We start from the raw sequence: 17,948 nt of genomic DNA, 5'->3' as shown, positions 1-17,948 counted from the left end.
AGTTTTTTTTTAAAAACGTTGCCATGAAAAAACTTAGTAACGTCACCAGATTATTAGAGGAACTAGGCTGGCAATTAGATTACAGATTGAATTTCTGGCATAAACTGGGAGTAGGTCTCTCCAGCGATGATACTGAAATTGATGATGGTGTTGCGAAGATGCTGAAAATGTAGCCTACTCGTACTGCGGCATGAGAGATCATGAAAATAATATTAGAGATACAATGTGTACAAACGGCAGATTTAAGAAGTCATTTTTCCTGGGAACGATGCGGGCTCAGAAAAATTGCAAGGGATAGCAATGGGGTGAAGAGAAGTACTTAATTGTTCTAAGCAGCCTAGTAGGTGGCCTTTATTTTATATAACCGTCATTTCAGAGTTCTTATTGTTACTTGCAGCTGATCTGGCATGTGTAGAAAAATATTTTACATTTATATACACAAGTACAAGTAGCTGTGTTCATATTACCTCCACCATTTGAAATATTTCAGTTATCTCTATCTACACTGATAACCACTAACGAAGGGAAACTTAATTTCCACGCGGGTGCAGCCATACGCCTTAGCATAGCCTTGTAGGGTACCATTCAGATGCCTGAGGCTAATCAAAACTTCCAAGTCGGCCGGAGGATCCACGCACACAGTGTCGTCCATTTCAATGACTCGGGATATTCCTCCCTATAAACAGGACTACTGCGCAATTGCCACGAGCTTGGGCTCAATGCTACATATACATACGAGTGCGTTTATGTATGTGTAACGATTCGTCAGATTCCCCTCCCCCTTGACTCACCATGCCGCTGTTGCTTCCTCCCCTCTCCTCCTCCACCCCCACCACCCGGCCCTCCCCCGCACTCGGCCGCCTCATCACCGCCCTCCTCCGGCTCCTCCACCGGCGACGACTCCCGCACGCACGACATGAAGGAGGAGGCTATGTGATGGTGGTGGTGATGGTGGTTCTGGTGTTGCTGCGGCTGGTGGTGGTGGTGATGATGGTGCTGGGTGGGCGGGGGCGGAGCGGGATGGAGCCTGCTCACGGCCATCCTCCCTCCAGGGGGTCGGGAGGGGGAGACGACGCGGAGGGGGCACGGGAGGAAAAAGAAAGAGGAGAGCGACTTCGTCTTGCTTCTTCCGGGAAGGGGACGCGAATGCGGATGGGGTTGGGTGTCGGTGGGTCGGCGGGCCTTGGTCAGACGGCTGGCCGGAACCTGGAGAGAGAGAGAGAAACGAGGAACATGAACAAAATATACAAATGCAACACGGCCCATCAAACAAACACATCTGGGTGGATAGATACCACTATCAAGCAATGATCTTTATTATTACTATGGAACTCTACCGTTTAGGGTAAGTTTCGGGTAGGTAAACAGAATGAGAACTGCTTCATTTCTTAAGCTCGCCTCGCTAGACGTAACCTGACACCTCACATTTAAATAAACCCGTCTTCGGGGGTCGAATAATTTCTCCCTATATTCCATCCAAGATTATTTTAGCCTATCCTATTTCTACACTTCCTAGCTTGCATAATGTTCCCCCTTCTGTCACAGTCACCAACTTCCCATCACCAATCAAAACGCCCTGAATCCGTATTTCCTGCCTCCTCGGGGTGCCTCCAAACAACTCTCCCTCATCCCACACCACGTGAAGCTTTTCTTTTCGTCCGTTTTACTCCTACCCCTTTCTATTTCTCCTTATTTATCATATGAATGCGAAACTTGATCATTGAGTCGAGAAGATGAGCGTAATGATATTTTTAATATTATAGACGCCCGAAAATTACATATTGTTCAAGTATTACGGGCAAAACATCAGTGATCAGGTAATTTCCATGCGAATCACAAGCGTAAAAAAATTGTTAATTGTGATTTTCCACGTGAATATATTTTCTAGCACTTTTCCGTTCACCGGGTCGTTTTTCGGTCACGCGCACGTTGAGACATCACAAATAAACATAAACACGCTAGACACGCGTGCACATTTGAATAAAACCAACGAATTTCAGGATTCTGTCGGTGGGTATGGTTGGGGGGAGGGTGCTCGGGTCCGATTAAGTTGCTTGCCCTTGGTCCGACTGTATTTACAACCTGCCTTGTGACTTTTCGCGTGTCCCGACATCAGTGAAATTTGAGGCGGTCGATGTTATCGCATTGAACGCGCCACAATATTTTCTCGTCCCGGGGAGAGAAGATAATGGCGTCAAGCCGCGACGAGCCCAACTGCACGTGAAGACTACAATTAATGAGACGCGATAATTTAAACCGAACTGTGGGGGGGGGGATGGAGTGGGGACCGGGGAGGGATTGTTCATCGCCGACGAGGCTTAACTTTCGTCGGCGCGCAACGTGATGAGGCGACGCCGGGAATTCGGGACTGCCTTCTCGGGGACCGCACGAGAGCACGCCCCGAGTGAACGCACCGCTGCCGCCATCTGCGCGCCCACTCGCGTGATCTTTTTGATCACGCGAACGCCGGGCCGTGCTGTCGCGTGCCGGCCCCCGCCGAGTTCGGACACCAAGACGTGCTTTCGAGCGGAACGCGAAACGAATTTCAAACGCTTGCCGAATAAATGCATGCTGAGGCACGTCTCGAGGAGAAGTTTATGGCGATTATGAAAATATCAAGCTAACGAAAAGATAATTCAAATTACCGAAATGTTCGGAGCCTTCATTATAAGATTAAGTAACGTCCCATTATGGTTCCGAGCAGATTCCCTTTGTGGTAAAGTAAATTGGACGGGAAAGAGAGGATGAAAACATTGAATTCCCCCCCCCAGTAAGAATTTGGCTTACGAGCCCCTAGATTCACGTAGAGAGCATGCTTAAGACTTAAAAAGATTTCATAAAAGGTACAGAACGCCCTAGTTTTCTTTCAATACAGGGGAATCATTATGGCTGCAAATTATACCGGTAGATTCGACCACCAGGATGAAATAAGACAGGCAGACACCGTCATCGGTAGATTAAAGTACTCGTCCTTCCCTCACACGATACGCAATCATAATATAAACGAACCCAAGAACCCGAATAAAATTACTTGAAGACAAAGATTTAGCTATTTAATTGAAAGCTAGTGAATAATTTCATGGCGTACATAGGCATATGGGGAGTGCATGCGTATATGCGCTAATATTTATTCAAAAGCATTTATCTGTTCAAATCCCGGCGGTGCAGAATATTTTTCAGTGGTATCTCAATCCCTACTTGAGGTGCTTTGTGGAGGTCACTTTGAGTGAGTACGCCGTCCGTCGGATGGGACGTTAAACTGCGGACCCCTTGGCACCTTTCGTAAAGAGTAGGCTAATGCCGACGCCGGGTTTCTCTCCACCCTTCATCCTTTCCTGTGCATCCCTAATGGCACAAATGACCTCGGCTGTCAGTCGCCTCCCCTAAATACTACTACTATGAACTAATATTTGTGAATATATACCTGGGTACAATAAGTAAATTGTGTGTATGTGCTCAGATTGTGGTTCGGGAACAACCTCCTAACGAGAATGACGGCAAAAAAATGAAATCCTAATGAATTGGAATAGTTGAACTTCAGCTACAATTCAATAGACCTCCGAAACTTTTGAGGCAAGTCGCTCACATTTAGTATTTTGGACAAAATTTCCGTTTCGAGTTCACACATATTTTGAGTCAAAGTTTTACAAATAAATACCTCCAGCAAAAGATTAATTTTTTGAAAACATACTTGGTCAAAAGTCATACCCTTTTTCTGACTGTCACGAATGTGACCCTATCTTATCAAGTTTTTGCACCCTATTAACGACTTGAAAAATGTACATCATCTGAAACCCCCTCGAAAATAATGGTCTAGAAAAAAATAAAATTTTATTATAACAGGTAATTAATGGAGGAAATATTGAGAGATAGTGGAATTCTGAATGAAGGGTAGAATGTTGGGTAAGAGGGGATAGAGGAATAAAGAGAATAGGCATTTTAGAAAGTATGAAGGCAGTCAGGAGTTACCGAGTCAAGTAGAAGGAAATAATGTGGGTCAAAACGTTATCGGGATGCGCAGAAGTAAGTAGTCTTAAGGGATCAACCAAAATCCCCACCTTTAATGGGTAGAATGGTTTAAAATTTATGAAAAAGCACGGTGACATTTCTCATTTTCCATTGATAAAAATGTTAAAATGGTGGCTTGCGAAAAAACAAAAAAGGAAGGCATACTGCAGGCATCAAAAATACAGTACGGTGAATGTGTGAACCGAGGATATGAAAAAAACTCAATTATAAGAAAACAACAAATACACTCGTATATTCACCCCAAGAAACAAAGCAGTAAGTAACGCGAATTTCAAGTTTGCCACATATGAGGGCGTTGAGGATCAATGCGTCCCTTTAACTTTCCTTCGACTTGCTCCGGCGGCGCTATCAGCCTTGACGCTCGCCTTTCCACTCGTGGGTAAATGGATGAGGAAGCACCACCATAGCAGAAACGCTTTACCTAATTTCCGAAGGGAATTTGAACGCGGCACGTCTTTCTACACATAGCCTAAGCGAAGAAGCTTCCAGACGTGCGATAACCGTTCCTTGGGAATTATATGAAGTTTTAAAAAAATGTCATTAATTTCTGTTTAGACCTCAATGTTAGATGGCTTAATGAACACGAAATAGTTGGTTCATGTAGTTACATAAATCCATGGTCAATGTTGGTTTACAACACTCCCAAACGACGTTTTTCTGCATCTCACGAGAACTTTCTCTTTTTTCCCTAAACCTTGTCCTTCTCCACTTCTTAAATTCTACCCACCACCAATCAGCCTAGAAAGATCTAATCCTTCCTCTACCCCGCTGACCAATATTATTCTCCCTTCTACCGCGGCTTTCAATATACCACCGTCCCTCAATATTTCCTCCGCCCACTTTTCCCGCTTCATTCGGATTTACCCCAGTAACGTCCTCCTTTCACCTACTACATATAATACTTCACCATTTGTCTTCCTCTCTGCCAAACTAATTTCTCCTAATGTAAGTTAAAGCACATGTACACTGAAGTATAGCGAGTGAACGAACCTATGAAATCTATTTCCCGGATGAAATGCCTGAATCTTTCCAGGTAAAACTTTTTAACCGCTTTTATTTCCTCCGCAGGCTAATCATTTCCTCACGCTAGTCTTATCACGTACTGCATCAGAACTCCTGACCTAGGCCTTCAATAGTCGAACTGATCAATGCTATACAAGAAGAAAACTGATGGATTGCACTTCATGCCATTACTGCTTTGCAACCAAAGAAAACAGCGCACCTATTCCAAACAAACCGGTTGCGTAAAATACATGGTATCGGTAAAAAGTATCAGGAAATTTTCTTCCTGACGCGACTGTACGTCGCACTTCACTCGCACCACGCAGGCTAAGTAAAGGGAGTCTGGTTTCCAACAAGCGCCAATCGCCTGCGAACGTTCGTTTAGGCTAGATCGTGTTTTTAGTGGTATCCTGTCGAGTACCTCGGTGCGAGCGCAAAATGCAGCGAACGATTGAAGAGCGGCATGCCATCAAATTTTGGGTTGGACTGGGGAAATCGGGTACGAACGCGTTGAGCATGATTTGCTAAATGTTTAAGGATGAAAACAAGTCACAAACATCAGTTTTTTAAGTGGAAAAAGCTGTTCAAAGATGGCCGAGAGAGTGTGGAGGACGAACCCCGCGCTGGACGGCCGTCGACGTCAAGAACCGACGACAATGTGAAACCTATGCGTGAAGCACTGAATTAAGACCGCTGTTTAAGTGTGCGCATAATTGCACATCGGATTACTGGAAATTTGGCGATGCGAAAACCTGCGATCAGCTTGTCCCGAAGGTCTTGACGGACGACCAAAAGTAGAGTCGAATGTCAGCTCACGAAGATCTGCAAGGCGTTGAAGAAGGCAGAGACTTTTTGAACTATTCCGACTTGGCACCAGCGACTATTTCCTATTCCCAAAAGCGAAATTCTTCCTCAAATGACACCAACATGGGACCCTAAGTGCCGTCAAAGAGGCTTTTACGCTTACCCTTAAGGACCTTCCTGAAACCACCGACCAGGGAGCCTTCCAGTCGTAGAAAAGTCGCTGGCAAAACTGTGTCGACGCTCAAGGGATTTATTTTGAAGAATTTTGAGTACTTGTAGCAATATCTGAAATGAATCTATTTTATTAAACCTTTCCGGATACTTTTTATACGAATCTTATAAGTGATTTCCTTGCGGAGGATGGATCAAAATCATTCAAACTAAAACCCACTCCCGAGTCGGTACATTTTCACAGAGATGGTCGAAGATCATAGCGTTTTTGTTGAAATATTGCAAAGAAACTTCTGCTTTCTAAAATTGAATATTGGCACCGAATGGGGGGACGAGGTAGTCTAGTGGGTAGAGCGTTTTACTGCTGACTGGAGGGCGCGGATTCGATTCTCGGGGTCGCCTCCGAGAACTCTGCTCTTAACCCGAGCTGTGTGATATTTCGGGTACCGGATCTACGAGTGAAACCATGGACGGCATAGGAAAAGGAAACTGGCTTCCCTACCCTGATCTTCGAATTTCAAACGCCGTTGGGCTTACTACCTAGGTGAGATCCACCCATACCTATCAATTCAACCAACGAGTTAATAAATGCGTTCTTTTTGGTATATAATATTGTGGTTTTTTTTGGCACCGAAAATAGCCCAGACGATTGGTTCGGTGGACGAACGAAGGTTTGGGGCCGCCGAGGAAAGCGCGCCTTCGTCGGCGTGCTGTGCAAGGGGCGTTATTTTCATGTAGTCGTGATTTAATCACGAGTTGAATTACGATTTGAATTCGATACGAAGATTCGCAAACTACAACTGTGCCTCTCCTATGGCAACCACGGAACGACCACGACGGCTATATGTAGAGCACGGACCGGAGCATCGAGAGCAAACCCTAATACCGGCCGTCTTTAATCGTGCGATGGACGAATAGGGAGGGTTCCTCCTCTTTTTTTCGGGGGTGACGAAGGGGAGGAATAGAGCTCTTCCGGGGGGGGGGGGTGGAGCAGTGACCTGAGAGAGACTGATGACGACAATAAAACGCGTCCTCCGCGAGCGCCGTAATCTCTCGGGCGAGGGGTTTCAAGGGACCGGAGGAATTCCACAAATTCCGATGCGGGGAAGGGGAGCTGGGGGGAGGGGGATGGTAGATCGGAGGGCGCCCGCACCACCAACCGGGATGCGGGCATTCGAGAGCGGGGTCGTCCGCCTACTCTCCCCCCGGAGAGCGACATGGGACTGGACCAATGGGAGGGAAGCTCCCCGCCCGAAGGCCCTCTGATCATTTTTCCGATGGGAAATGCACCGAGAAAGGGAAGATGCGACTTCCATATCACAAAAGACTTCGCGGGGAATAAACGTTAGGAAGTTCGGCATCCCATCTATCGTCGTGACCTCGCGTGGTTTATTTGTGAGCTCGAGGTACGATGAAAAGACACGAGGAGATGGAGTTCCCAGTAAGGACCTCAATTCGGGCGCATGACGGTGGGAAAAGGGAATGCGAGGAAACCGCATTACCCAAAGTGCGTTGGAATAGGATGATCGAAATACTTAGCGTCAATTGTGCCGATCACTTATTCAACTGCAAATGGTACCCAGCGTATTATGATGAGTAGATGCCATGTACACTTGGTATGCTCTAATTTTTGGAAATTAAACATACATTGAGATAGTAAAATTGCAATTTTACGCAGTGATATTTTTCGAAAAATGCGTTTCAATGCATATACATCAGGTATAGTATCCGTGTTGTTTAATGGCGGAATTGCACGTGATGTACTCGCATTTAAACGAGTTGTACGGAAAAAATCACTGGGGAAAATTACAAATTTATTATTTCACGGTTCGATTCCTCGCTCACGAAAGGCGCAGATGGTACTGCTTCATCTCGCTTATTTCTATTTATTTATTTTAGTACCCTGCAAGCCACTGCTAGGGTGTGTGGCAGGGGGTGAATACACACCAGACTAATTTTGGCCCAAATATGAACCTACCGCGGTCGGACAGTGTTATTCTGATCCCTTATTGTTCGTGGGAAAAATGACATCTCATATCTATCTGTTAAACACTTGATATCTCTAATTTTATTGATATGATCCGTAATAAGATGGTGGTAATTATTGAACTAATATGACATAAAGTGAGGCCTAGGCAACAAAGCTCAGTGCTGTACTGAATTTGAATAATTGACCAGAACGACCAGTGTTCGAAAAACCTAATTGAATGAAGGACTTGAGACAGGGCGCTCCTGTGGTATTTTAAGTCTTTTACGAGGCTGAAACACTTTCGTAGTATCGCTTTATGAAGTGCGTGAAATTTATCATTATTTAATGCACCAAATGACTTCGATGCTCAATTTGGTGGAATCTTCCCATGTCCCATACGACCACTGGGACAACGTTTGCACTTCGTATACAAGGGTAATGACTTCGAGCGACGAATAAAATTCCCTGACCTTCCCCATTCCTTCGAGAGATCGGCTCTGTGAACTGCAATCGAATGCATCCAGATGTTTCTGGTAAGACTCCGTGGGAATTGAAATAACTTCGTGAAAGTCAAAACTCATACCGGGAATAAATGCACCCTTCGGAACTATTAAGAGTGGTTCAAGGATTTATTGCGTTGAAACCACATTATTGCGACATATTTTGCTAGGCACTTCGAATCGAAGTCCATTCTCTCATAACTGTATGCATGAACCCAACTCTAACCTCCTTTCACGAAGTACTACTTCCCACGTGCTAATCTCACAAAGTCCACCAGTTACTAAAATTATGAATGACATCGTGGGGTGGGAAAAAATGCTGAATCATGTCGTAAACAACAGTTTAATCATGATAAAGTATATTTATAGCTCAAAAACACATAAAATATACGTAAAAACGTTCTATTTTTTTATTAGGTAATATACCGGTTAAGGTAGGTTTTTGGATGGACCCAGCTGCTAAATAAATATTTTGTGATTCCTAACAAAATACAAAATCCAGTATCTTACTCTACATCAGACCCGTCTTCATCTCTGAGTACTTTCTTCCTCCCTTCATCCCGTCCAACATCCCTATCCTGTTCCTTCCCTTTCCTCGTTTGCCTAACATTCTCCCCTCTATCACAGTCTTCAACATCCCACTGCCGGTCAATACCCCTTTTATCCACTTTTCCTGCCTCCATAGGATTTCTCCTAGCAAACCCCTCTCTTCGCCCACCATGCCAAGTACTTCCCCATTTGTTTTCTTCTCTGTCCATTTCACCTTCTCCATTCTTCTCCACACCCACATTTAAAAAGCCTCCAGTCTACGTTTATGCTCCTGCTTCAATGACCATGTTTCCGCGCCGTACATAGCTACACTCCATATCAAAGTTTTTACGAGTCTTTTCTTAATATCCTTGCTCAACGTCCCTGTCATCAACTCCCTCCTCCTTGTGAAAGCCTCTTTGCCTAGCGCAATTCTTCTCCTTACGTCCCTACTACTTTGACCATTCTAAGTTATGTAACGTAAATGTTAAGATGATCTATTATTTTTTTATCTCTCCTAACCTCCCCGATCATTCAACCAAACAAAAAATCACGTACCACTGAAGTCACGAATATCACCGGCTGAAAAATATTGGTCCACGTGACAGAGATGAGTTTTCTATTTGCAATGACTTTCGCACTCACGACACCGTAAGGAGCACCACAAAATCCGCATAAAAGAATTAAGGCGACTGAATCATTCCCACTGATGGTTCGAATTGAGTTAATTGAATTTTAGGATCACCGTCGGCAGAGGTGGAATTGCGCACCATTAGAATGAGTCATGAAAGACTATTGTACCTCAACACACTCACCCGACCGGAGGCGGTACTCCATACCTGCATTCCAAGACTTAACGGAAAACGAATTTCCACCGACAAAACTGGGACAAACTTTGAATCGCAAAAAATTTCAACCTTTCAAATATTTCCCCATACAATAAACAAGCCAAATTTCAGGGGAACATGAAACAAATAACCGTGTCGCGTGCATGAATCGCCATTGCATAGTTATTACATACAGTGCAATGCTTAGAGTACTTTCAGTAATGACAATTTATCTTAGAAGTTGCACAAAAATTCCCCCATCAACCATTTTCAAACAAATTCACTTAAGAACTGAAATTCTAATTCCAACGAACGAGTCAGTACACGCACCAGTTGGTGCGCTCACTTTTAAACGGGAAGGAAACTGGTTAAAATTCCTCTCTCGGCAGATATTATTCGCTAGCTTTCGCGTAGAGCACTCCTCTGTGCAGGATATAAGTAAGTCTTATTTAGCGATAGGATCTCGCCAGTCCAACCAACTTGGAAACCCAATTACTACACATTTCTGTAATTGATATCGAGAGCCAGCACTGAAATCCTATTTCCTAAAATAGTATTTTTTTTCTTGTCTCGTAGGGTCACATCGGTAATCCCGTGTGCTCCTGGGATCCCGATAAGGCATTTTTGGCTCGTTGTCAAGTTTCTCGGTGGCTGAATCCATCCAGGGGCGGAGTGCCCGGAGAAGCTAACGATGCTGTCTCATCCTAGGAGTTAACAGATAATTGGATGCCATCCGTTATCCATTGTGTAAAAATGTCCTTTCACTAGAGTAATAATTTTCAATTTTCATCTCTAGCCTTTCCTTTTGTCACTTGTTTTCTCCTATCATCTGAAGTTATTTACAACTTGCGCACGTAGAAGAGCCCAGAGAAAATGGCACTCGTAGGATTTAAAGTAGTTTTCTGATATCTTGACCTGGCGAGAGGCAAAATAAACGAATTTAAAGCTAGCTATCATAATCACCACAAGCTTGATTTCAAGAGCAAACGACAGGTCCATTTTCTTCAAACGGATAATTAATTAACGATAAAATAAGTAGGAATTAAAATATTTTTTCTTTAAAAGTTCCAAATTTTTTGTCGTCATTTTAGTGGGTAGTAAGGAGTGCCAGGTTGTGTTTTTTTTCCTAGGCAAGACTAAAATATTTAATGGTGTTCCGTCTGCGTCGATCCAAAACCTATCACAGTTAAAAAAAATAAACCAGTGATTAATTCCTGTACATGATTCAAATTAATGTACTTTATTTTCTGCTGATCTGTTTGAATTTTCATAAACGAGCAAGAGCACATGCGTTATTTCATTGCACTGTAAGACCGAAGGATTAAGCTACTGCGTAGAACTGGCATGGATCTTATCTAGTAACTGACTTATGATCCGCTGCCGGAATCTATCTCGTAATTTAATTACCAGCCAGTGAGAGAGAACACAGAGTTCACACATTCACACACACTGATGGCCGAATAAATTAATATGCGCTGTTCACATTATAAAGTGTGAAATAATTCCCAAAATTGTTCAAAAAAATTAAATAAGCAAGCTAAATAATAAAAAAACTCTGAAAATTAATTTTTTTAGTTTATTTCATTGGGGGACATCGTGCCAAGAAGGTTAGGACTTAATAATTTTGCATACATGGGGTAAAGAAACATAATGCAACATAGGCTCGGTCCGATTTGGATATACTTTACTAGAAATTTTAGACATCGTAAAAATCGATGTTTTTGAAAAAAATATCCTTTATTCACACTCATATGGCAGCACAAATTTGACTAGGAATTGCAATTTCGATTCATTCACTTCGATAATAGAAGCGAAAATTAAGCTGCCGCATTCTTTCCCTAGCTATTGCCGCATTTGTAAACGTACATTATGATTGAAGCTAAGCAATCGCTTCGTACATTGTAAACAGGTGCTTTCAAATTTGATGGTCTCGGATCATTTATTTTAAAGTTAAGTAAAAAGGTGCATTATTTTTTCGGTGAACTACAATTGCGAAATTCGATGGCCTCGAATTATTTCTTTAAGAGTTAACTTTTAAGGTGCTTCCGTTCGTTTATTCAAATTCAGTGTCCATTATGCCTGAGAAAAATAAAATCGTACTTTTCCAAAGCATCTGCAAAATCGCTTGCTCTAAGACGACACCGTGATGAAGGAACTGCCCTCGTACAGGCCCATAATACGAATAAAATCCAATTACAGTTATACGGAGAAATTGGTTCGCCGGAGCCGCGCAGAGCCTCGCCTACCAGGATCTGGCACTAAACATTACAATGAGACTACTTTTTAAAGCTCTCATGCGTTCTATCCCCCTTCATTCCGTCCAACTAACCTCTCCTTTTCTCTCCCGCACATCACTTGCCTTACCTTCTCACCTCCATCACCGCCGTCAACATTCCATTGCGAATTAAAACGCTCTGTATTCATCTTCCATGCCCCCTTTGAATTTCTCCTCCAACAACTCATGAAATAAAATTAAAACTAATATAAAAGCCCCTCTGCTCCCTCATCATTCCCAGTATTCCTGCATTTAATTCATTTTCATAGGGTTCACATATTGGATGAAATTTCGGAATTTTCCGGTTTATGCCCTCCGAGTAGTATTTAATGGGTATTCTTGTTCGTCTCTCCATCTGGAGTCATTCCGTACCGAACATTATTAAATATATAGATATTCACGAAGGAAAAAAAGAAAATTGTAATTTACAATCGAATATATCGAGGATTAGTCGCGACTCGAAAGAAAATACTTAAAAACACATTGAAGAGAATGAAATTTTAACACGACTAGTGTTAAAGAGGTGGCAGTCGACATTAATTTTTTGCTCAGGAAAATGATCAGAACTGTGGCAAACAATCACCACAGGAGAAAAACAATTGGGTATCCAGGTTTTCGCAATACTAACTCATGCAATGAGAAAATATTTTAGGTGAAGTGCGATTTTTAATGTTATTCTTGCATAAGAGTTTCGCCTTACCGTTCCAAAATAATAACAATTATGAATCAATGATTGAGAGCAAAGGAGAAAAGAAAAGCGCAATGGATAGATGTAACCGATGAGACCACAATGGCAAAGACTATTAAGAGGAGTCCAGAAACGGAAAAGCATTCATGAAAAATATCTAACATGCGACGGAAGGGGAAAAAGTCTACAAGGATGTAGTAATAGTTAATTAGAAATTAAGTAAGTAAAGGGATTGAGGTTCTAGCAATCATTTTAAAAGAGGCTTTTTTGAATTTGCCGAACAGCAGCCAAGGCAACAGGCGTGGGCATGTGTCTGCAAGTTACGTTAGCTAACCGTAAATCTTTCAATTTGAAGTAGACGAATTCCTTCGTAGAAGAAGATGCAATTCTACGAAGGAATTCTGCTACGATTATAAATAGATGATCATTTTAAAGAACGCTTATTTTCCATAATGGATGAGCCATGTTTAAGATAAAAAATACAAAAAAATAATAAAAGTGTGACTAGTGATAAGGAACATTTTTTTTATTTGTCTTTTCCACACGCAAGCAGCGCCATTTATTCGTCAATAAGCACATTTATATACAAACTCTTATTTCTTCAAGCACTTCTATTCCAGTAGCTAACACCTCCTTCAAACTCACATGATCAAACTCTAATTCTGAAAAGAGGTGTAAAGTCCCTTTAGGATAGCAGACTTTAATACTTAATGACAGAGTTCGTAAAACTCACGGTTGGTTAAGTAGAAATAGTGTCCAAATCTGTGTTTGAGTTGTTCGTCCTATTATCATGTATTTTAGAATATCATGCATTATTTCTAATGATGGCCGCCTTGAATTCACCCTTCGGCTCCTAAGTCGAGCATCGCTTTCCTGCCTCGTTCTACTCGCAAGGCTCCCGGCTCGGAAGGGTCGTGAGGACAGGATATTCGCGCGGGGGGTGAGTTGGGGAGGGGCGAGGGAGAGAGATAGGGATATGGAGGCGGGGAGGAAGTGAGGGGGGATACACGCAGTATAATATACGGTGGGGGAGGTGGTGGAAGGGCTGAGTCGGGAGGGATGGAGGAGCGAATCGTAGATCAAAGTAGGAGTGCATAACAGGGCCGGAGAATGATATCGATCGTGGTGAAAGGGAGTAGACGGAAAAGAGAGTGAGAGGTGAGGATGAGGCGGCTCCGGGGGAGAGGGGCGCGGAGCGGACTCGGTGGAGTGGGGGAGGTCAGGAAGGGAAAGGGGGAAGGAGGGCCAAGTACCACTCGGCAGTGCAGTCGCACCCGACACCACTCATTCGCCCCCACCTGACAGGGAGGCCGGGGGAGGGAGTTGGGGGGGGGGGAGTGGGGGGGAAGGGAATCGGCGAAACTGTGTCCCGATTCAATTCCCCCATTCTCCACCCTTCCCCGGGCACGTCCCTCGGCGCCACGTGAATTTCAACTTCGCTGTCCCCGGTCCACAATCGACTTCGGCTGCGGCGGCCAATAATTGCGGATCCCAGGACTGTCGCGTACCGTCAACGTCTCAGCAAAAAAAAATTCGCCCCTTTTTAATATGCCCACCGTGAAACTGTGCCCTGCCGACTGACATGACGCCAGAGAACAATTATCTAATGAAGTTTCATGCAACTTCCTCGACAATTCGTTCCGTGTCCCAAAGCGTTGATGCAATTGCAAAGGGGACGCGACCTTTAAGCGTTAGGGATCACATCCGTTCCATTCCCCATATAACTCAAATGTGTACTATTATACTCGTATTCTTAAAGTTCACTTGATTTGTTAGTGATACGAATACACTTCGCTCAAAGTTGTCACTCCTCAACATTCTGACATGAAATTTAGTCCAAGGTATTCCTTCCCTACAAAAAAATCCCATATTAGGTCAACAAAATCAAACAAAGACGATTAATTAAAAATAGCAATTTTCCACAAATGATGATGTAGTAACATTGAAACCGGTCGCATTAAATTTTATTTTTGTGGAAAATTGCTATTTTTAATTAATCATGATATTCCACCATATCACGCCTGAAACGTCTCTTTTTAAACAAAGACGACTTTGGTGATTATCTCCTCCGCAAAATATGGTTTAGAATTAGTTACCAGGCGTCGCTTTAAGAGAAAATATTTGCTGATAAGAACACGAGAAAAGTTAAAAAGTATCGTCTGGACTTATCACGAACTGCCACTTCATATGAATTTTGACAGTAGATGACTTTACAGAAGAAACTACCATTAAAGTTAATTGACCAGTTTATCGATTTGCTATCTGTAAAGAAAATACAAACAGTTTCTATTCTTATCAGCAGAATATAAGGCATTTGACTAATTAATCGGTATTTTCGACTGTATTCATCATTTATCGGCTTTAATAAAGATACAAAACAGTGAAACCATGCTGGCTAAGACAAAAAATTGCGAATATTTACTGAGTCATGAGTTCCATTAATGTGAGAATTAGGAATGTTCACAAAATGAGGCCAGACGGATTATTTTACTTTAATGAAGCAATTATGAGAAATTTTAAAAAAAGGTACGTTGAGAGTCATCTTTGAATACAAAGAAATATGAAAAGGATGAAAGACAAGATTTTTCAAGCACAGATTTTCTTTTTACACCACCATTTTCTATTAATGACTGTTAGGGTGTCTAAACTTAGCTTTTTAGGATCGCAACTTGTGGAAGGAAAGAGAGACTACTTATCACCGAGTCGATCTCTCCTAATTATCTCCCTTAAATCTGCCGTTACAGAATGCCGAACTTCTAATAACCTCTCGTCAAGGGTTAACTCGAGCACAAAGCTGGATCTTTCTAAGAGTCCTAAGTTAGTTTCGCTTGCTTTCTAATCGCGATAAGAGGGACTACCGGCGTAGTTTCGCCCATAACCCTCTTATACTTTTATTCTTCTCGAAAAAATGATTCACAAACCTAGCTAACAATCTCCGCGCTCCATCTTTTTCCACAATTAATTAACACTTTCACCGCTGGGTTCAAATATTTGCCCCGTATTCAAAACGTGTCCCAATTAATGTGAAATAAATCCTCGGTCGTTTTTCACTGTTTGTTAACAAATCCACGATAATAGTATTCTCTTCCGTCATTCAGTAACTCAAAATCCTTCAATTATGCATTTCTAATTTTTTTTACGTCACCTTATCCTTTTAAGAAAATAATTTCACGAAGGATATTTCTGGTTTTGGATTTCACTTTAAATTGCAATAAATTTTCTACATGTTCCGACTGCTCTCCTAAAATCTTCGACTAAAGGAAAGATGGAATCGGACCATGATGCCAAGCGAAGTAGTTCTTGGCTTAAGCATCATCTCATTAGGCGTGAAACCTCCAGGGCCGTATCCCTCTGGGTAGTGAACTTCTCTCGCGTGGCGAAAATTTATGCTTAAAGGGATTGAAAAATCGATCGAGGAGGAGGAATTCGAACGACCTTCATTACACATTCCTCCTCCCGAATGGATATAAAAACCGCCGGTTGAGGACCCATTTTAGGCACTTGACCGGCGGTTTCGGACCCACAGGTTCACCAACCCGTCGATGCCACAAAATTCCAGCAATCGCGGATTCAATGCGACCGCGACGATGCGAATCGATTCCGAGAGCTTTACTTTCGATTCTACCCACGTCCCCGCCATGCGACGGGTAAGAAGAGCTTCTTCGTGGGCGACCGCAGCGCATCGCTCGGTCGCGATTTGTGATTTTGTGATCAGCACACGCTTCCGGGACCGCTCGCGTGCTCACGACGGCAATCGTGAACTTTCATCGAAAACCGAAAAAAATAATGAAACAGAAGCGATAAGGCACCGAGTAACGAGATGGATCCTGATTCTCATCCTGGATTTGGAGAAACTTGCAGAACCCCCCCCCCCCAGCGCCGTGCGAAATTCATGCGGCCCGAGAGTACGAAGTCAACGCTAGTTAAACTCCTTTTGCGCTCACGCTACTACACCCCCCTCCCCGCTAATCAATCAAAAAGACAGGCGGACGGGTGAAAAAAGAAGGGATGAATACGGACCCCCAAACAAATTCTTCGCCACCATAGGCCATCCACCTATCCAAACTAACTACGCGCCGGACAGAAATATTCCGAAGCACATTCCACGCGAGCGAAACGTGGCCTGGCTCTAGGTACCAGTAACAATGTTTGATGGCCCATCAGTTTTTGATGGCCCATCAGTGTTTGATGCGTCAATCGTTTGCTTTCCACGACCGAAAAACTACGACGATTTGTTTACGATTAGCGACAGCTAGAGGCACTTCGTGATTTGAATTCACTGTCACGCATTTGGCTCACGATTGACCAGCAAATTAAATGCGCGTCTGCAATCGTCGTGCGTCTTCGTTGATATTCGCTTTCGCTGCCCCACACCAGCAATTAGGCGTTCGGCAGTTTTCCTGGCCATAGTTTTAATCCGTAATTAATACGCGTAACAGAAGTAATTAAAAATGGTAGACGAAAGATACACGAAGACATGCACATAACAATTCCCCGCCAATAGCAACCAGAAGCCAGACTAGTGGCAAACGACAAGAGAGACACGTACTGCTCATGCGCTGTCGTCAACCGTGAACTTGAACTGTGAAATTCGAGGCCAGCTGAACTTTGAAACTTACTGAAGTTCAAGGCTGACACCTTTCACGGTCGTAAACCCCTACATTTTCAAGTTCACGCTGAACTATAGTAGTGGTTGAATTTGAAGTTCCTTTTGATACCAATAGTAAACTACCCTCAATCTGCGATAATTGACGGATCATACTTTCAAACAGTGATCCATGAAATCGCTCAACATAAGGAAAAGCATCAGTGATGGATGACTATGATGGCATATAATTAATTCATTGTGACTGATTAATGATAAGAACTACCGACCATGCGAATAAGGATAAGGGAAAGGAATAGTGCTTCATGGAACCCTAGTTGACCCATCAGAACCGTCTTCTTTCTACGGGTCTAGCACGCTCCAATACCTTAATACCTCCATTGCTTAAGTGTGCCTACTTTAAATATGTTACGTTCATATTTATCCTACCCTAAATATATTTAATTTATGGATCAACTCTGTTTTAAGATTCGGCATGTAATCGATTTCGTTATGGCGAGTAGGTCTCTTGTCCGCAGACTTGGCAAATTAGTCTTGGCTCGAAGTAAT

The 17,948-nt window shown here is 43.0% G+C and overlaps 1 long non-coding RNA gene across 1 annotated transcript in view; it reads right to left on the bottom strand.

Moving 5' to 3' along the window:
• Window positions 1-870: 870 nt before the first annotated feature.
• Window positions 871-17,948, bottom strand: part of LOC139697907 (uncharacterized) — a 390,991-nt gene continuing 373,913 nt past the window's right edge. Inside the window, exon 5 of the long non-coding RNA XR_011702832.1 lies at window positions 871-1,206. This is a non-coding gene — a long non-coding RNA (uncharacterized lncRNA). The remainder of the gene's footprint in view (window positions 1,207-17,948) is intronic.

Source organism: Hetaerina americana, unplaced genomic scaffold, assembly GCF_022747635.1.
Source record: "Hetaerina americana unplaced genomic scaffold, ioHetAmer1.1.p SCAF_8, whole genome shotgun sequence".
NCBI lineage: Eukaryota > Metazoa > Arthropoda > Insecta > Odonata > Calopterygidae > Hetaerina > Hetaerina americana.
The sequence above is the reverse complement of the archived record's forward strand: the minus strand, read 5'-3'. Positions and strand labels throughout refer to the sequence as shown.